General features: G+C 40.3%; 1 protein-coding gene across 1 annotated transcript in view; it reads left to right on the top strand.

Annotated features, from left to right (window-relative positions):
- Positions 1 to 22,102, top strand: part of MECP2 (methyl-CpG binding protein 2) — a 105,485-nt gene that overhangs the window by 500 nt on the left and 82,883 nt on the right. The gene's annotated exons all lie outside the window — the stretch shown is intronic.

The following is a 22,102-nucleotide window of genomic DNA, read 5'->3' on the forward strand; positions in this document are numbered from 1 at the left end:
TGCTGCATGGCCACCCTGGGGTGCTGCCCATCTGTGTATCGCTCACCGGTGGTAAGATGGTGCTGCTTAAGGGGTCGGTGCCATCCCTTTAACAAACCCATAAAAAAATGTATTAATGTCGCCTGTTGCGTTATGTTTACAAACATCCGATTCTACCAAGGAGGTGTGTGAGCGTGGTGGCGTGCGTGCGTTCACGCCGTCGCAGCATTTGTGGCTGAGGATAGCCCGGCGGCAGTCGGCTACTCCACCTGTCCATCACTAGTCATCATGCGTATTTAAAGCCCAACCATACACCTTAGACTAACGCCCATATAGAGGGGCAGTACATGGGAACCCTCCAGCGGATGATGTCGGAGGTGATAAGGATCCGCCAAGTCAGATTTCGGCTGCCAATCCTGTGAGCAATAAGCTGCTGCCAGTGACCTGTTGTAGAGAAGACTGGAGAGGAGAGTGAGCGTTCTCTTGTAAGGGACTGTTGGGTGAGGTGGCGGACTATCTAAATGGTATGATGGGTTTCAGAATAGGACGCGTAAGCCATAACCGGAGGACGGCCAGTCAATAGTGCCTCCTACCAATACGGAAATTAGATGCCCCGGAAAACACCCGTAAGGGATTATCCTTAGATATATATCTGATCGTTCTGGATTCCACCAGTCAGTGACTCCTTCACCAGTCCCGTAGTCCCTGAACGTTCCGGCAGTGTACCCGTACCACTGCTGTCCCATTCCTTTAAAGGGTGGGATCGCCATTGATCAGACACCTGTCGGTCAAAGACAGTTTTTTTTTTCTTAAGCGTGCCATCTCATTTTCACATCTGGAGGAGCCAGTCCCTACTGAAGTGACTTACGTTTGGCAGGAATTCGGCGCCAGGCCTATTAAATACAATGGGACATGTGAAAGATAACCGTGGACACAGCGTCAGTAGCACCTCTCGCCTAGCAATAGAGAGATGAGGGCACTAGATTAGTCCTTTAATATTGCAAGGTTTTCTTGGGCCTCCTTCACAAATCAGTGTCTCCAGTACATGTGGTACGTTTTTTATTTTTTTTTTTCCACAGCTGCCACATGTACCCAATATATAAGCTGTGTGGCTGTTTTGTTTGTGTTTTTACATGGACCATGTGTCCTTGTAAAACATGCAGAGACATGTCTTTTTTTTTTTTCCGGCAGCACGGATGACAAGGGCCAATAAAAGTCTATGGGTCCGTGAAAAACATGCACAGCACAAGGATGGCAGCAATGTACAGTCTGTGTGCTGTGCGTGTTTAACATTGCAAAGGAGAGCTGAAACTTTGTAATTTAATTTTTTCTTTAACCATACCGGAAAAACACTGGTGGCTTCAGTACCGTTGTTTCACGGATATGTGAGGAAGGCTAAAGAGTGAAAGGATTGGCAATCAACATCTAATCGCCGGGGATCGCATTAAAGGGAATCTGTCACCCTTTTTTTGGCCTTGCAGCTGCTGGAATAGACATCGGGGGCTTATCTACAGCATTCTGTAATGCTGTAGATAAGCCCCCGATGTAACCTGAAAGATAAGAAAAACATGTTATATTATACTCACCGAGGTGGGCGGTCCAGTCCGATGGGTGTCGCCGTCCCGTCCGGCTCCTCCCTTCATGCGATGACGTCCTCTTCTCCCGTCCTGCAGTGCGCAGGCGCCAGACCTCTCCCGACACCTGCGCACTGCAGGACTCTTCTCTGCCCTCAACAGGGCAGAGCCATGCGCCGGAGCCATTACAGGACGGGAGAAGAGGACGTCATCGCATGAAGAAGGGAGGTGCCGGACGGGACCGCAACACCCATCGGACCGGACCGCCCACCTCGGTGAGTATAATATAACGTGTTTTTCTTCTCTTTCAGGTTACATCGGGGGCTTATCTACAGCATTACAGAATGCTGTAGATAAGCCCCCGATGTCTATGCCGGCAGCTGCAAGGCCAAAAAAAGGGTGACAGATTCCCTTTAAGGCCATATTCACACGTTCATTTTGTGGTAAGTATTTTTGCATTGGTATTTGTAAGCCAAAACCAGGAGAGGAGCAATCAGAGGAAAAGTATAATAGAAACACGTCACCACTTCTGTATTTATCACTCACTCCTGGTTTTGTCTTACAAATACTGATGTAAAATACTGAACCTGTGAATGGCCTAATCGTGACAGTTAGGGACAGCTCTAGGCTGTCTTCACCAGTGCTACAGACTCAGCGCCGTGGCAGCATGCATGTATAACCCCTGATAATTTAAGAGAAAATCCATTCTAGCAACTATTGGGATCAAACGCTTATCTCTTCTGTCAATCTCAGGGCAACTTCTTAAAGACGTTGACTAGTGCCTCTCATTTCTTCACTGACAGGATTTGTCGTCCACTTAGAAAGTATCATACTATCAGCCTAGAAATGAGAATAGGACACATGAGCTGTAGCTGATGAATCAGTAGCACCAATCGTCCAATGCAGAAGTGAAAGGCATTGTGTAACCTTTCAAATACATGAGGTGACTTAAAGGGAACCTGTCACCTGTTTTGGCTGCTATAAGATGCGGCTGCTGTCTTTCAGGGATTATCTACAGCATTCTATGATGCTGTAGATAAGCCCTCGATCTGACCTGCAAGATAAGAAAAATAAGTTTTATTATACTCACCCGGGGGTGCGGTCCGGTCTGACGGATGTGACGAGTCCAGCGCCTCCCATCTTCTTGCAATGCCGCGCTCCTGCACAGGTATACTTATCTGCCCTGTTGAGGGCAGAGGAAAGTACTGCAGTGTGCAGGCGCTGTGCCTCTCTGACCTTTCCCGGCTCGTGCGCACTGCAGTACTTTGCTCTGCCTTCAACAGGGCTGATAAGTACGCCTGTGCAGGAGTGCTATGCTGGGGAGCCATGAAGCAAGCAGGAGGGCGGCACCGCAAGAAGATGGGAGGCGCCTGACCTGTGACACCCATCTGTAGATAAGCCCTGAAAGGCAGTGGCCGTATCTTATAGGGGCCAAAACTGCTGACAGGTTCCCTTTAAATAAATGATGAATCAATAACACCTAACTTTAAGGCTGTGTGCCAATGTTGCGTTTTTTAAGCGTTTCCGTTGCGTTTTTGCCGCTGTGTAAATGCTTAAAAAACGCTAAGAAAACGCATTCCCATGCAGTCCTATGTGGGATTCCGCAGTTGCTATGCCCATGCTGTGGATTTTTCCGCTGTGGAATCGCATCGCGGTAAAATCCGCAGCATGTCCATTAATTTTGTGGAATCACGGTGATTCCGCCGCCATACGATTGCATTAAAACGCTCATTTTACACATGTGGCTATGCCCACCATGCGTAAAGTGAGCCCTTCATGTGTCGATGGTACCCAGGGTTTGGAGGACAGGAGACTCTCCTCCATGCCCTGGGTACCATATTCATGTAAAAAATAGAATTAAAATAAAATATCGGGATATTTTTACCCTCTGTCGGCCCCCGGAGTCCTCCCGGTCCTTAGCGGCGCTGCCAGCAACTTCCGTTCCCAGGGATGCATTGCGCAAATGACCTCTGATGACGTAGTGGTCGCATGACCGCTACTTCATCAGAGGTCACTTCATCAGAGGTCATTCGTGCAATGCATCCCTGGGAACGGAAGTTGCTGGCAGCGCCGCTAAGGACCGGGAGGACTTCGAAGGCTGACAGAGGATAAATAATATCCCGATTGTTTTTTTTTTTAAATTTAACATTCTATCTTTTACTATTGATGCTGCATAGGAAGCATCAATAGTAAAAAGTTGGTCACATTTGTCAAGCACTATGCTTGACAAGTATGACGAACCTGTCAATCACAGAATATGAGGTCGATTTCCAGAGATGCAGAACTAGTAATCTGTGTCTTTTAGACTCCATTTGGATATGGAGATTATATCACATCCGCAACAGAAATTAACTTCTGAAGTGGAATTTAAACATGCATAATGTCAACTGATGCTGCAGATTTCACGTTGATATATATTTATTTATTTTAATCAGATCATTTTTATTGCTAAGACAACATATATAACATTGTTACCAATATACGATAGAATAATAGCTTGTTCATAATTACAGATAAGGCCTTTACATTACTGTTATGCATTTACGGTAATTGTGTCAACAACTTTCCATATATCCATTTCATGTATATTTACCGTCTTTTTTGGATTATAAGATGCACTTTTCCCCCCTCCAAATTTGGGGGGGGAGTGGAGGTGGTGCGTCTTTTAATGCGGATATACCTTACCGGCTGCGGTGAAGCAGAGTCCCAGGGTCGCTGCTGGAGGAGAGGAGGCAAGAGTGGCGCGTTGCTGCAGGCTGGGATGAGGGGGTGTTCCGATGTGCACTGCTGCGTGTGAAAATGGCCGCGGTTCTCTGTGGTGCGGGGGACTCCGGCATTTTGTGAAAGCCCAGAGCCCCCCCACATATCCATTACTACGATGCGGTGGCCCCCGGGAAAATGGCCGCCGGGGGCGGCGCATGCTCAGATTGAGATCTCAGCCCGAGATCTTGTTGCCAAGATCTCAATCTGAGCATGCGCTGCCCCTGGCGGCCATTTTCCCAGAGCCTCTCCGCACATCCATTACTGCAATGCGGTGGCCTCCGGGAAAATGGCTGCTGGGGGGGGCACATGCTCAGATTGAGATCTTGGCAACAAGATCTCGTCCTGAGATCTCAGGAGACGAGATCTCGTTGACGAGATCTCAATCTAAGCATGCGCCGCCCCAGCGGCCATTTTCCCAGAGGCCACCGCATTGCAGTAATGGATGTGTGGGGGGCTTTCGCAAAATGCCGCCCGACTCCCCCCTCACCACAGAGCACCACAGCCATTTTCACCTGCAGCGGAATGCTCCACTCTTGCCTCCTTCAGAAGCGACCCTGGGACCCGGCTTCACCGCAACCACCATCCTCAGTAAGCAATAAGACGCATGGAATATAAGAGGCACCACCATTTTATTGAAAAAAAGTTTTTTTTCCTATTTTTCTCCTCAGAATTTGTGGTGCGTCTTATAATTCCATGTGTTTTATAATCCGCAAAATGCAGTATTTATTTATATATGGAAGTATTTGGCAAGTACACATCAAAACTTCTGACAAATGCAACAAAATATCTACACATGTAAAGTTACACTGACGAGACAACTTTTTTTATTCAGCAACAAATGTGGTCATGATCCATTTTTTTAAATGCTTCCTAAAGCAAAAAAAAATGTGAATTTTACTTTTTTCATAGCTTTTTTAAAAATAGTTTTTGGTGGAGTTTTTTTATTTCGTTACACATACATATAATATGTAAAAATAAACTATATATATATATATATATATATATATATATATATATTTTTTTTATTATTTTTTTTAATTTTTTTGCTATAGAGAAGCCTATTTTAAAAATTCCAGTAAAGTGTCGTGTCTACCCAAAATATGCTGCGTGAAAAGAAAAGCCATACAGCCCTTTAATGGCAGAAATCGCATCTGCAGTTTATGAGGTAGACGTGGATTGAAAAAAGAATGGGAAATATGTAGGGAGGATTTATACTTTTCTTTAGCTGGATACCCTTATGGCTTTAGCTAAATCACTGGATAGAAAAATAGTGTGTGATTCCTGCCTTTTCATACCATTTGTATTCAGGGTCATTTTCTGTATGAAAAGAAAACATTTACCATAAGTCCTAACAGAGAAGCCTAGTAGAAAAACAAAAAATCGTTGTTTTTTGGGGAAAAAAGGCACCGACCTAAAAGGAAAATGTGTCAAATCAAAACACATTGTATGTAGTGCGTAATATATTTAACATTGTGAAAAATAAATATAAAAAAATGTTTTTGTAAAAATGTATGTGTGAGAAACCAAAGAAATCAAAGACTGCCTTGAAGCTCTTTGTTGGTGGCTTTTCTTGTAAAAATTCTTGTGCTTGTAAAAATGTCCTCAAATTTCAGGTGTTTTTTTTTTTTTGTAATGTAATTCTTTTTTTTGTTCTTTTCTTCATACATAGAAATCTATGGAAAAAATGTCTGGAGCATGCAATATTTTTTTTTTGTGGTAGGAATGGGGCTAAGAATGCTCAAACAAAAAGAACGCCACAAATTACAACTACCGTTCAAAAGTTTGGGGTCACCCAGACAATTTTGTGTCTTCCATGAAAACTCATACTTTTATTAATCAAATGAGTTGCCAAATTAATTTAAAATCTAGTACAGACATTGACAAGGTTGAAAAAAAGAAAAGATTTTTATTTGAAATAATAATTTTCTCCTTCAAACTTTGCTTTCGTCAAATAATGGTCCCTTTGCAGCAATTCCAGCATTGCAGACCTTTGGCTAGCAGTTAATTTGCTGAGGTAATCTGGAGACATTTCACCCCATGCTTCCAGAAGTCCCTCCCACAAGTTGGTTTGGCTTGATGGGCACTTTTTTGCGTACCATACGGTCAAGCTGCTCCCACAACAGCTCAATGGGGTTGGGATCTGGTGACTGTGCTGGCCACTCCATTACAGATAGAATACCAGCTGCCTGCTTCTTCCCTAAATAGTTCTTGCATCATTTGGAGGTGTGCTTTGGGTCATTGTCCTGTTGTAGGTTGAAATTGATTCCAATCAAGTGCTGTCCACGGGGTATGGCATGGCATTGCAAAATTGAGTGATAGCCTTCCTTATTCAAAATCCCTTTTACCTTGCACAAATCTCCCACATTATCAGCACCAAAGCAACCCCAGACCATAATATTAAACTCAAACTTGGATTCGTCTGTCCATAACACTTTTTTCCAATCTTCCTCTGTCCAATGTCTGTGTTCTGTTTTTCCCATATTAATCTTTTCCTTTTATTAGTCAGTCTCAGATATGGCTTTTTCTTTGCCACTCTGCTCTGAAAGTCAGCATCCCGGAGTCACCTTTTCACTGTAGACGTTGACACTGGCGTTTTGCGTGTACTAGTTAATGAAGCTGCCAGTTGAGCACCTGTGAGGCGTCAATTTCTCAAACTACAGATTGTAATGTACTTGTCTTGTTGCTCAGTTGTGCAGCGGGGCCTCCCACTTCTCTTTCTACACTGGTTAGAGCCTGTTTGTGCTCTCCTCTGAAGGGAGTCGTACACACCGTTGTAGGAAATCTTCAGTTTCTTGGCAATTTCTGGAATAGCCTTCATTTCTAAGAACAAGAATAGACTGTCGAGTTTCACATGAAAGTTCTTTTTCTCTGGGCCATTTTGAGAGTTTAATGGAACCACAAATGTAATGCTCCAGATTCTCAACTAGCTCAAAGGAAGGTCAGATTTATAGCTTCTCTAATCAGCCAAACTGTTTTTAGCTGTGCTAACATACTTGCACAAGGGTTTTCAAGAGTATTCTAGCCATCCATTAGAAAACTGGAGTGATGGTTGTTGGAAATGGGCCGCTATACACCTATGAAGATATTGCATTACAAACCAGATGTTTGCAGCTAAAATAGTCATTTACCACATTAACAATGTATAGAGTGTATTTCTGAATCATTTAATGTTAGCTTCATTGGAAAAAACTGCTTTTATTTAAAAAATAAGGAGAGTTAGCAGGGAGGCCACAGATCAGGGTGTCTCAGTAATCAAGACTGGAGATGATGAGGGTATGCACAAGAGTTTTAGTAGACTGAGGAAGGGACGGATTCTGGAAATATCTCACCAGCGACATCGCAGGGGTTGGGGGTCGCTACTTACCTGTCATACGCGGCGATCCTGACGTCCTCCCGCCCGCGTCCACACGTCGCTCGTCGTCACAGCAGGAAGCTGACGACGAGAAAGGATCCAGGACCTTCTCGTGCGACCAGCGATAACCAGCGGGGGAGCCGGTCAGAGGTAAGTATCACATGTAGCGATATCGCTAGCAATATCGTTGCTACTTCACAAAATCGGTGACTTTACAGCGATATTGCTAGCGATATCGCAGTGTGTAACGGGGGCTTTACTCCGAGGCAGCAGATTTCAGTTGCGGGAGATAGTGTGATACCGTTTACCATAATAGATAGATCGGATAGGGAAGATACGAGTTATACATTATAACGTCGTATACATCTACATTAGTACTATCTAATTTTGTTATTTAACGCTTCAGGAAATGTTTGAGGTCCACTTTTCCAAAAGTAGATATCCCCTTTGAGGCAAGATTTGCACACAGTTGTTTGCAGTGTTTTTTTGCCTTGTTCCTTTTGAATTTTGAAGAACTTTTTCTTTTTTAGGCCAGAGTCGTGTAACAGCTAGATGTTAGCACAGTTCTGTTTTTTGAAGCACAGCTTGTTAAGGCTTCTCCTATAGGATTTTTAAAATGGTAGAAAAAAAAGACCAAAAAATGCTTGAAATTTGTTGGCATTTTTACAAATCAAGGTTGATTCACATATCGTTTTTTTATTTCTTTGTACCTTAAAAAAAAAAAACCCCAAATAAACAGATTTTCATCAGTATGCTGGATGTGAGTGTAATCTATTTTTGGTTCTTGCTTGTGTCAATTTTTACCATCGCTTGTTTTCATTTTCACATGCAAAAGGAGCTTCTCCTAGCAACAAGTCAGTGAAAAAGGTACAGCACATGGATGTAATATGAATGTCATCTTATGCGGTTTCCATTTTTTTTTTCATTGACCCATTCAGTTACATTGGCAAATTTGCTTTGCAAATCAGATTACTATAGGCCTTGTTTTTGTGTTTGACGTGTGAACAGCTTTATAGAATATGATGTGAAAAAAACTGACAGCACACATATGTGAAAACTGACTCCTGAATGAGCACTGCTGCTGTCTTAACTTAGTTTGGGCAATCTGAAAGTGCGCTGATACAGCACAGAAAGAGGACTTGAAAGTCCACCAATAATATAAAACAGCAAAAGAGCAAAAAGGTTTACCCGTACAGGATGCAGTGGACCCATATAATTAAGATGACAACACAGGTGCAAGAATACCGATAAAAAAACCGCTCGCAGCCTACCAATACATGGAGGGGGCGATTGCCTGGTATGTTAATGCACAACAAAACACTTGTATGCGGCGCTGTTCACACTATGGCCATGCACAGCATCCAGGCCAGCCTAGTAGTCACACCCTTCTATTAGCTCAGGCGGGCTGCCCAGTGCTACCAAAATGCATGCCATGTGAACAGACACCGCAGTTATAGTGCATTTGTCTGGAGGCCTGTACAGGTAAACCTTTTTGCTCTTTTGCTGTTTTATAATCTGAAAGTGCGCCAAATTTATCACACTGATGAAATTAATAAATTAACTTGGTCTGTATTTCTTATACATGAATAAACTGAATGAGGCTTTAGGCTTCATTCAGACGTCAGTTTTTTTATGTATTAGTAAGATGGACTTTGTTTCATCAGTGGTTTTCATGAGAGTTTGATCAGTTTCATCAGTTTTTTTCACTGATAAGAAAAGAGTTTCTCCACCTTTTATCAGTCAGCGAAAAACAGGCAGCACATAGTTGGTATCCGAGTGCTGTCAGATTATTTCCACTGACCCACAGATTTGCATTGCCATTTTAGATCCGACACTCGATGTGCCTACTCGTTTTGCACTGACCACTTTGTCCAAGAAAAAAAATCTGCCTTGTAAAACCCCATAGATTGTCAGGTATGAGTGCCATCCATGAAAAATACTGATAGTACTTGAAAAACTAACGTGAATGAGGCCTTTTTCTGCTTACTTAAGGTCAAGAATTTGAGCGTAAAATCTGGCGTATTTCTAGACTCCAAATCCATTTAAAAGGGTGGTTCGGTATAAACAAGTTATCACCTATTCACAGGATGGTTGCTATATTGTTGATCAGTGCAGGTCCAAGCAATGGGACCTGCAGCGATTGGCAGTACAGGGCACATATACCCTTTAGAATGGCGGGGCATTGTGCATATGCGACTGGAACTCCATTCATTCGCCATGGGGCTGCCAAGCGTTGTGCTTGGCTTTTTCTAGAAGCGCTGTAGAGAAGGAATGGAGATGTTATGCTGCCTTGCTATTTGGTAAAGGGGATAAAAATTCCCTGTTCTACCTATGAGGAAGTTATTAGCTATTCTGTAGATAGGTGACAACTTGTTTTTGTTGGACAACCCCTTTCAATGATTTGCACAAAAAAGTGGACCATAACCACTTGAATGGTGATGAACTGTAATACCAGTTACAACCCATTGAAAAGCTTTGTTTATGAATAGAAATTAAGATTCTTCATTTTTCCACAACCCTATTAAAATGTGGTTTCTGATGTGTTGTTGGGGTATTGTTACGCTCCTTAGATGTTTTTTGTTTCTGTTAAATATGGCAGTTGCAGAAATTTTTTCAGCTATTCTTACAAATTGTTCTGAATTATTTGGATGCAGCAGTGGTGTAGACCCCATTTGCATCCCACTTTGGGGCCCAGTCACACCTGTATATTTTCGTCAGTCAGTAATTGGTTTGTAAGGGATGACAATCCTTCAATTAAACTTTTTCTTAGAAATACACAAATGAGATTGAGGTCCAAGGCTATTTCCGTATGGTGAAAAATTCTTATGAAAAACAGTGGCGCTGCGTGAGGGTATAACAGCTGCAAATTAACAGATAATGCCACCTTTTATCTGAATGATATTAAAAAATTACTTAAAAAATGTTTATTTGCGCTAGTGATACCCACAATATTGTCTCTCTTCAAGAACAAACATATGATATATAAATATATGTGTGTAATTAACTTCCCCTTATAATCTAAAAAAACGCACAAATAGTGCAACTAAATAACGCAAAATGAACAATAAATTAAGGAGGAAGCGGATGAACTAATATAAAACCCAACCGCTCCCCCACATGACAATGTGTAAAATTAGGTACACATAAATGCACCTTAAACTGGCAGATAATAAAATTAATCTCAATTCAAATAGCGCACATACCTATTCTGCTCCCCTGCTTGACTTCCTTGTAATCCAATAGTGAAGCAGCGTGGATAGAAAAAATTATAATCACGAAAGGACCTGGGTAAATGTTGCAAGATGGTCACCTTTAATGATGTCCAAAATACTAACGGGCGATGCTCCGGCCGGTAGCAATCGCCCTGTCCACCGCTAATATTCCACCCGTTGACAGAGGGGCGAGAAGCGGAGGACGCTGTTTGGAGCCGGCAAGGTACAGGACCTTTGCTTGACGTCACAGTCACGTGTCAGAGCACGTGATCGGCTTGAAAAAGACTGACAGAAATTTAGACCAATCCTACGCGTTTCGGAGGCTTACTGCTTCCTTCATCAGGGATGGTCCCTGCCAATAAGGTGGCACCTATATACCCAGCCTATGTGATTATACAATATTACTTATTAAAAGCAAATAATTCAATTTCACTATTTAAACCATTTGGCATAAGTGTGTTCATCTTAAATATCCACTCGCTTTCCACTCTTGACATTTGTTCAATAAAATTACCTTTTCTCCAACTTTTTTTAACTATCTTAATGCCAGTTACCGTAATACCCCTAACAGAACCCCCATGATGTATACAAAAATGATTGGAAAGGGGGTGACCAGTGAATTTATTAATAATATTGCGAAGGTGTTCAGCAATTCGTACCTGCATAGGACGAATAGTCCTTCCAATATACATTTTACCACATGGACAAGTTAACCCATAAATGACTCCTTTGGTGTTACAATTAATAAAATCAGTGATTTTATTCTCAATCCCTGTATTGGTAATCATTTTTTGCTTTTTTGTGTTTAATTTCTTGCACGGTCCACATTTTTTACATGGAAAAAAACCACTTGGCAGTTTTAATTCACCTTTATCTTGTTTATTTAGAATTCTAGGTATTGAGGGCGCAATCATATTTCCAAGGTTATTAGCTTTTCGAAATACAAATCTGGGGTGCTCAGGCAGCGACTCCCCTTTGTCATGTGGGGGAGCGGTTGGGTTTTATATTAGTTCATCCGCTTCCTCCTTAATTTATTGTTCATTTTGCGTTATTTAGTTGCACTATTTGTGCGGTTTTTTAGATTATAAGGCGAAGTTAATTACACACATATATTTTTATATCATATGTTTGTTCTTGAAGAGAGACAATATTGTGGGTATCACTAGCGCAAATAAACATTTTTTAAGTAATTTTTTAATATCATTCAGATAAAAGGTGGCATTATCTGTTAATTTGCAGCTGTTATACCCTCACGCAGCGCCACTGTTTTTCATAAGAATTTTTCATTTATGATATTTTTGCCACTAGTTCAGGTAGGCTGCTGCGTTATTATATTTAATCCTATCATTATATTTATTTTCTAGTGTATCATACTTCTATTTTTATATAAGCCTATTTTTTCTGAAGAGTAATAATGACTAATTTATGGTCAGATAGGAAGGAAAGGATTTACAATATACAAAAGTTTTTTCATTTACCACAACAAAATTCACCTATTATTTCCACAAGGGAGGACCTTGATCCAATTTTTAAAAAATTAAAAACTTTAGAGCAATATTTAATTAAAGAAATGAGAGACTTGTGGGAAATAGCTACATTGGAAAGTTATTTATCATTTAATTCTATTCCTAAAGGTTTAGTTATATATAAGCCCTTGACAGGGGACATAGGTGATCCAGATACTAAACTGGAGTGGGATGCCATGTTTGATGATTTTTCTAAACGCACTGTGTCATTTATAATAGAAAAGAGAAAGATGGGTTTGATGACAATTCGCCAAGAAATTTCTAATCTTTTTGAAGATATCAAACCATATGAGTTACATCCAGAAATTATCCACTTGTCGAATAACATTAGTAAAAGGATTAAATCAAAAGAAAAAGAAATTATAGAAAGGAAACGTGGGAAATTTGGGAGGGATTTTTGTCTCACTGAAAGTAATTCTCATAGAAACTTAAATATTCCCCCTCCCAAGTCTCCCAGTTTACTACTCACTATTGATGAGATACAGGGAGTCGAGGACTCCTCTCTATCCTCTAGTGATAGATTTTCTATACATTTAACCTCCAATATTGAGCATCCAACAGATAGTGTGATCATCAGGAACAATAATGGCATGGATTCCACTACAGAAAATAATAATAATGTAGAAGATCCCTCTGCTAATTCTACACCGTTACCCTTGGTTAGTACACAAAATAGATTTTTAACATTGGACAATATGGATAACGCTGGTTCAAGCTCAGCTAATGAGCCGACTTATCAACCATCTGGTATGAGAAAGAAAACTAGTAACATCATTACACATACTAAAGATCCTAAGAGAATGATGACAAAAACCAAACAGAGTCATCTTCCGTTTTTTCAGTTGGCCCAAAAAAAACACGTAAAAGGGGTTACAGGGGCGGGAAATTCGCCAAAAAAAAGAATAACTCATTATCATCGCAAATAATTTCTCCTATTCCTCAACAACAACAAAAATTTTTTAATCTTAGTGATCATACACTTGCGAATAATGAGATTTGCCTATTAAATAAAGGTTTAAAATATGCACCTAGTGTAGGTTTCAACAAATTTCAGTCATTCATTGGCATTAAGATGTTCATGAGGAAACTAGCCATAAAAAAATATTATATTAAGAAGAAATTATCTGGTACTGACTTGGTTGATCAGCCAGTTGTGGAGGACCTGTATATACACACTGGATTAAGAAAGAAATCTAATTTTAATCCTATTCATGAATACTCTGAAGCTTTTGATGCCTTCCAGAATAATGTCATACAAGACATTAGGAAGGTTTCAGATAAAAAATGCAAGAGATTCAAGCATAATTTAACAAGGAAGGAGGAAGATGCTATTAGTCAGTTACAGAATAATAAAAATATTATCATTAGGCCAGCTGATAAGGGTGGCGGGATTGTCATCCTGAACACAAAAGATTACCAAAAGGAAGCCTTTCGGATTTTAGCAGACACACGGACATATCAAATAATGGAAAATGACCCTTCCGATGATTACATCCAAGAAATGGGAGAACTTATAAAAAAAGGCTTTGAAAAAGGTTTTTTAAATAAGCAAGAGAGAGATTTTATTAGTACTCCGCACCCAAGGGTCCCCTATTTTTACTATTTACCAAAGGTGCACAAGAATCTGTTTAACCCACCGGGTAGACCGATTATATCGGCCATAGGTGGGCTAACATCTAACTTATCCAAATATGTGGATTGTCACCTACAAAAAATAACTTCCACTCTTCCTACGTATTTAAAAGATAGCACTCACATTTTAAAACTTTTAAAAAATTTAGTATGGCAGGATCATTATATTATGAGGACCCTTGATATCACCTCACTATATACGGTGATACAAAATAAAAAAGGTTGTGAATCAGTGGAGCATTTTATATCCAAGAATAGTGCGATACCCAAAGAACAGAGGGAATTTATTTTGGATTGCATTGAATTCATCTTAGCCCATAATTATTTTAAATTTGAGATGAACTACTACTCCCAGAAATGGGGCACAGCTATGGGTACAAGATTTGCCCCCAGCTATGCCAACTTATATGTGGGAAAATGGGAGCTTGAGACTATTTTTATTAATGGAGAATTGTGTCCGAATTTGGTGCTCTGGCGCCGTTTTATTGATGACATTTTTTTCATTTGGTCAGGTGGTGACATTTTATTGAATAAGTTTTTAAGTGATTTAAATAAAAATTGTTATTTTTTAAATTTTACTGCCACTACCAGCCAGAAGGAGGTGAATTTTTTAGATTTAAACATTTTTATTGAGGAGAACACTATCCAAACCCAAGTATACCATAAACCTACGGATTCAAAGAATTTCATCTCTTTAGATAGTTACCATCTCCCAAAATGGCTTCTGAACGTCCCGAAGAGTCAGCTCATTAGAGCTCATAGAAATTGTTCTAAATCACAAGATTTTGAAAAAGAAGCAGAATCTATGAACAATAAATTTAAGGATAAAGGATATGACATTAAATCATTGGAAAAAACCACAGACATAGTTAGAAAAATACCAAGAGTTCAACTATTGGACCCTATTAAAGAAAATATTCAGGATGCTTTTGGGGTTGAGGAAAATATTCCGATCATTTTACAATATAATTCCAATGTCGGAATTATTAGGAATATTGTCAGCAAGCATTGGAACATCTTACAAAATGACAAGATTATAGGGGAGTCGCTGCCTGAGCACCCCAGATTTGTATTTCGAAAAGCTAATAACCTTGGAAATATGATTGCGCCCTCAATACCTAGAATTCTAAATAAACAAGATAAAGGTGAATTAAAACTGCCAAGTGGTTTTTTTCCATGTAAAAAATGTGGACCGTGCAAGAAATTAAACACAAAGAAGCAAAAAATGATTACCAATAGAGGGATTGAGAATAAAATCACTGATTTTATTAATTGTAACACCAAAGGAGTCATTTATGGGTTAACTTGTCCATGTGGTAAAATGTATATTGGAAGGACTATTCGTCCTATGCAGGTACGAATTGCTGAACACCTTCGCAATATTATTAATAAATTCACTGGTTACCCCCTTTCCAATCATTTTTGTATACATCATGGGGGTTCTATTAGGGGTATTACGGTAACTGGCATTAAGATAGTTAAAAAAAAGTTGGAGAAAAGGTAATTTTATTGAACAAATGTCAAGAGTGGAAAGCGAGTGGATATTTAAGATGAACACACTTATGCCAAATGGTTTAAATAGTGAAATTGAATTATTTGCTTTTAATAAGTAATATTGTATAATCACATAGGCTGGGTATATAGGTGCCACCTTATTGGCAGGGACCATCCCTGATGAAGGAAGCAGTAAGCCTCCGAAACGCGTAGGATTGGTCTAAATTTCTGTCAGTCTTTTTCAAGCCGATCACGTGCTCTGACACGTGACTGTGACGTCACGCAAGGTCCTGTACCTTGCCGGCTCCAAACAGCGTCCTCCGCTTCTCGCCCCTCTGTCAACGGGTGGAATATTAGCGGTGGACAGGGCGATTGCTACCGGCCGGAGCATCGCCCGTTAGTATTTTGGACATCATTAAAGGTGACCATCTTGCAACATTTACCCAGGTCCTTTCGTGATTATAATTTTTTCTATCCACGCTGCTTCACTATTGGATTACAAGGAAGTCAAGCAGGGGAGCAGAATAGGTATGTGCGCTATTTGAATTGAGATTAATTTTATTATCTGCCAGTTTAAGGTGCATTTATGTGTACCTAATTTTACACATTGTCATGTGGGGGAGCGGTTGGGTTTTATATTAGTTCATCCGCTTCCTCCTTAATTTATTGTTCATTTTGCGTTATTTAGTTGCACTATTTGTGCGGTTTTTTAGATTATAAGGGGAAGTTAATTACACACATATATTTTTATATCATATGTTTGTTCTTGAAGAGAGACAATATTGTGGGTATCACTAGCGCAAATAAACATTTTTTAAGTAATATTTCCGTATGGTATAGTCACATTTTAGTGTTTGTGTATTATGGCCATAAGTACTGTTTTCCCTGGAAAAAAAACACATGGACCTAAAAGCATTGTAAAAACACATGCTGTAGTGGTTTTTGGCCAGTGGATAATTTTCTAACCAAATGTGCAATGTTAACTTAGCTGATTGTTGATTTTTCCTAGCTACTGTATCTGCTGATGTTCAAATGTGTGGCGGGAAAGCTTTGGATATGCTGTTGTGAAAAGTATTTGGTGTAGAAATTTTTACACCATTTCTGCATCTCTTGGCAGGAAAAATGTTGCGTAAAATAGGCACGTTTTTGCTGCGTTTTTTACATGCATTTTCAATTTAGATTTTTCCCCACTCATTAGTAGACTTGAAATCTGCAGCGAAAACTCAAAGAATTGACACGTTGCAGATTTAAATCTGCACCAAATCTGCAAGTCAAAAATAAGCAAAGTTTGTATGAGGGCTCATACTCACTTGCGAGAGAATCGTGCGAGTCTCACATGAAAACCTGGCACTGATGCCAGCACTCGGACCGGAGCATGCTGCTATATGTATTTTTGTTCAGTCACACGCTCCGGTCCGAGTGCCGACGGCAGTGCCGGGTTTTCATGCTAGAGACTCGCACGTGAGTATGAGCCCTAAGATTCAGGATTCTCATTTACTTTGTAGCATCGGGTAACCCTTCAGGTTTTGTGACAAATATGCGACAAAAAAAAAGAAAAGGCAACAAATCTGGAACATGTTCACAGGCCCTACGACGAACAGGGATTCTGCGTTGTTGTGGTTCTGTTGTATAGTTCTTACCTATATCGTGGTAGCAGTAGTGAAAGCCCCTCTAAGGTTTTTGTTCACGTATGCATCATGACTTATAGTTAAATGAAAAAATAATTTACAATTAGTGATGAGTGAGTGTGCTCGAAAAGGTGTTATCCGAGCATGCTCGAGTACTGTTAGAGCATTTTCGGCATGCTCTCATACTATGTTTGAGCTGGTGCGGCTGCATGTCTCGCAGCTGTTCTACAGGTGCAACACATGCAGGGAATGCCTGTTGGTTAGGCAATGCTTGCATGTGTTGCGGCTGTCAAACAGCCGCGGCAACTCAAACATAGTATGAGAGCACTCCAAAGATGCTCTATTGGCGCTTTCTCATCACTATAATATAGTATATATATCACAAAATTAGTATATTCAAAAAGTTAATTTATTTCAGTTTTTCAATACAGAAAGTGAAACTCATATTATATAGTCATTACAAACAGTGATCTATTTCAAGTGTTTATTTCTGTTGATTATTAATGTTGATTATTATGGCTTACAGCTACAGCAATGAAAACCCAAAAGTCATTACCTCAGTAAATTAGAATAACACCAGCTTGAAAAAAGATTTTACAATCCGAAATGTTGGCCTACTGAAATGTATGTTCAGTAAATGCACTCAATACTTGGTCGGGGCTCCTTTGGCATCAATTACTGCATCAATGCGGCGTGGCATGGAGGCGATCAGCCCTGTGGCATTGCTGAGGTGTTATGGAAGCCCAGGTTGCTTTGATACTTCACACTAGATCTTGGAAATCAAGGTCCCAGAGTCTGGAGGAAGAGTGGAGAGGCCACAATCCAAGCTGCTTGAGGTCTAGTGTGAAGTTTCCACAGTCAGTGATGGTTTGGGGAGCCATGTCATCTGCTGGTGTAGGTCCACTGTGTTCTATCAAGACCAAAGTCAGCGCAGCTGTCTACCAGGAAATTTTAGAGCACTTCATGCTTCCCTCTGCCGACAAGCTTTTTGCAGATGGAAATTTCAATCATCATAGAAATAAACACGTGAAATAGATCACTCTGTTTGTAATGACTATATGAGTTTCACTTTTTGTATTGAAGAACTGAAAAAATAAACTTTTTGATGATATTCTAATGTTGTGACATGCACCTGTGTGTGTGTGTATTTTTTTAATGTATTATTTGTGATTGTGAATGTTTGGCTCCTAGGTGTACTGCATGCTGCTTTCACACGAAACAGTAATGCAGCAGTAGCCCCATGCCGCTGTTTCCTTTCCCAATTATTTAATCGTGCCGGGAACCATCTGTTTCACCTGCAAGACTGCAGACGATCGTAATGTTTCCCTGCAAAATTAAGCCATTGTGCAGGGTAACAATGGAAAGACCCTAAAATCAGAGGATTGCTGTGGAAGCCACAACATGACCACTGCATGTGTGGTCAGTGGTCATCCAAGCCACTTGTCTCAGCATTTCCTGTACATCAAAAATTATCAGCAAGTAAGTAGACTAAATATTGCACAAAAATTGCACATATTGTAGGAAAGAAAAGATTCCACAGTGAGGTCTTCCCGACCCAGCTGTGCACTGTAAAGATGATTTACATCATTACAGTAGATAAGTGAGTGGCACCTGCATTCCGTAGATTGAGCTGTGCTCGGATTTTGTATCCCAGTAAGATAATGTCATAGTTTAATGCATCAGTGATTTTACAGGCTTAGGCCTCATTCAGACGTCCAATTATTTTACTTCTTTTTCCATCAAAATAATGGGCTGCCTTCCATAAGTGTGAATGGTCAGTTTTTCATCATTTTTTGATTGGTGTCCATTTTTGGCTTCAATGTTTCATCAGTTTTTCCCGTTTGGTAAAATAACTAATGGAGGTTTCTGGTATCATACAGTTAATGAAACAGCATTATGATCACTTTCGAATGCTGTCTGAGTTTTTCACAGACTCATAGATTTGAATGGATTTGATTTGTGACTTGATTCAAATTTGGACATGTATCCCCCCCCCCTTTGGACACACAGTGCGCAAGAAAACCGAGCATGATTGAATGTCTGAATGAGGCCTTAGGACTTGTTCAGATGTCTGTGAATCACAGCATGTTCTATTCATGTTTTTCATGGGGTGGAACTTGTTCCCATTATAGTCTATGAGCATTCATAAATCTAAAAAAGCACATTCAAGTCTAGTCTATGGGTCTGTGAAAAGCTCAGACAGCACACAGATGCAACTTGTGTGTCATCCAAGTGCTGTCCATTTTTAATGTTTATTGGATAGGAGAAATGATTTTTCTTTTTTTGAATATGAGAAAAATGAATGGTGCACAGAACAAAAATGAATGAAAATCAAATATAAAAAAAAATCCTTATGAAAATCGGTTTTCCTCTTGTCCAAAAATAAGAAAAAAAAATGCGCTTGTGAATGAGATCTTATCATCTAATCATATGAATATCCCCTAAAACAGATACTTTATTAATTAAAAAACCATAAATGGTTATACACCAAATAAAGTGACATAAACACAAAACCAATAGTGTTCAAACAAAAACCCATAAAGGGAACAACTAGGAATCCCTAATATACAAACTGAGCTTCCACCTGCCTGGCCGCGGAGGTTGGCACCCTAGGGGGGAACGTTGTGGCGCCCCCGCTCAACGATGACTATCCCTAGGGACCCTAATATACCCTGCAGCCACTAGGGAGACCCTCTTCCCGATAATTAAAGGGACCCCTAATTTCTATACAGAGATAATCCTGCTCTAAAGAGGACCCAATGTCCCTTTTAAGTTAAAAACAATAGAACACATTTAGCAAAAGGTGGCATATATGGGTAGCAAATTATTGTAACAGAACCCTCATACAGTCTCAATCACAATATATTTAGTGCACAAATACACAGAGGTTTATTAGCTGGAAAATTCATTAACACTTGATGATGCAACAGCCTTTATAAGCACACATCCCTTGTTTCGGATAGCAGCCTCAATACTCAAAGATCCATATCACTAGAGGCACAGTCCACTAGTACCATAATATTCATATCCAACTAGTGCCAAATTGCTATCAAACATGGCTCAATATGCATCCATGACTTAATATGCATCCAGTTAATGTCAATACAGATAAAAAATGAGCACAGAATTGCAATAGCGATACTCATATGTGTCACCCGCCATCACATAGTTAACGCCTCAACGCGTTTTGCCTACTTAGGCTCATCAGGAGGCCAGATATTTTGATATCATGTGTCCTAGATAAGGTGCAGTAGCCAAATGATACTTCACTAACCTCCCTTTTAAAACCACCGCCATCAGCATGTATGTAACGCCCACTCTCAATCCTGTGACGTAGCGTCCTCCCATGGTCTCAGGGCGCATGTCCCAGCGTCACTAGTATGTGACCAATCAGGGACCTCAATCAGAGTGTCTCACTGCGCTTACCCATCCCTCCTCCACCACGCATGCTCCCCTATTCCTCACTGACGCCGTCTCTTACTTCTGGGTACCTCATGTGGCGCGTAGTCATATGCTTTATCGCGCCTGCTCTAGGCACTGACGCCATAACCGATGTACCAGCGTATCGGACCCGCCCCACACCGTTACATCAAACCTCCCAGTTTATGGCCAAGTCGCCTGTCTGTCATACTGCGCATGCTCAGCGCTACAACAAAATGCCCGACATATCGCCTGTCTGCACCTTTATACACCACGTCATCAGCTCAAATGTACCTGGATGAGAGTTGCAGCGTGCCATCGCATTAGAGCCTCTCAGCTAGATTGACAATGTAGGCAGGCAGCAGACTATATCATATAAATAAAATAAACTGGGAGTAGGCACGGTATAATATCTTATTATCATATAAAGTTTGGGGATACAAACGCCTCAGAAGACTCAAATACCAAGAATTGTTCTATATCCCATAGGGAGTATATAGCGGCATATGGTAAAGGGAAAATGATACATAAAATAGTCCATAATGATAAATGGGAATCCCAAAAGAAAAAGGAAACCAAACACAAAAACTGGGAAGGCCAATTAACTCAAAAGGTCACAGCCTTCAGTTGTGGCTTATAAGAAACAGGCAAACAAGAGCTGTTCATTTAACCCCCTAGGCTCCAGGGACTCCATCCTAAAAATCCACTCACATAATCTTCTAATAATCATCTTATCTACATTCCCTCCTCTCGGGTTCACAATGACCACTTCTATTATAGTGAATTTGATATCCCCGGGGTTACCTTTATGACACATCCACATATGTTTTGCAAGTGGGGTCTCCCTTTGAATGAGATCTTACTCTTGGATCAGAAAGCCGTATTAATAGCTGTATGTGCAGCTCTGTGTGGTCAATCCACATTCGGAGGGGTGAAGGGACTGCCTAGTTTGGTCGCTTACACAGACTGAAAACATCTTTTTCTGAATGAGGCCTTGGGGATCATAATGTTTTTATATATCCCTACTTTAACACAATAAAAATTGGTTTAATGACTAGCTGTGGTCTTGTGATGTTAAACAGCTACAGTGTTTCATTCATTTTCTACATAGGGGGAATTTTACTTTTTATTAGGGTAAAGGGTTCAGGCAGACAGTGTGGTGGTGATGCAGTGAACGTGTGGCCAATGGCGGCACTATAGTGAAACAAAATCGTGTGTCAATAGACTAGTGAGGTGATCAAAAGTTTTGGCATCACTGTTTGGCTCTACCCTAAGCATATGATTAGTGTAAATGATTGACTGTTTCGGTTATCAGTGGTTACTGTTGTGATCAGAAGTATATATCTGACTATGGGTAATCATGAATGTCAATAAATAGTGGACATCTGTGTCCTCAGAAGTTGAATTACAGTAATAACATGTTACCAATGTCTGATTCAGCACCACATCCCTAAACAAATGCATTTTATTAGATCTTCTCTCAACATTACAGATACTATTGCACCCACTGAATGTCGACCAC

Source organism: Dendrobates tinctorius, unplaced genomic scaffold, assembly GCF_039654945.1.
Source record: "Dendrobates tinctorius isolate UK_male_01 unplaced genomic scaffold, ASM3965494v1 ptg000120l, whole genome shotgun sequence".
NCBI lineage: Eukaryota > Metazoa > Chordata > Amphibia > Anura > Dendrobatidae > Dendrobates > Dendrobates tinctorius.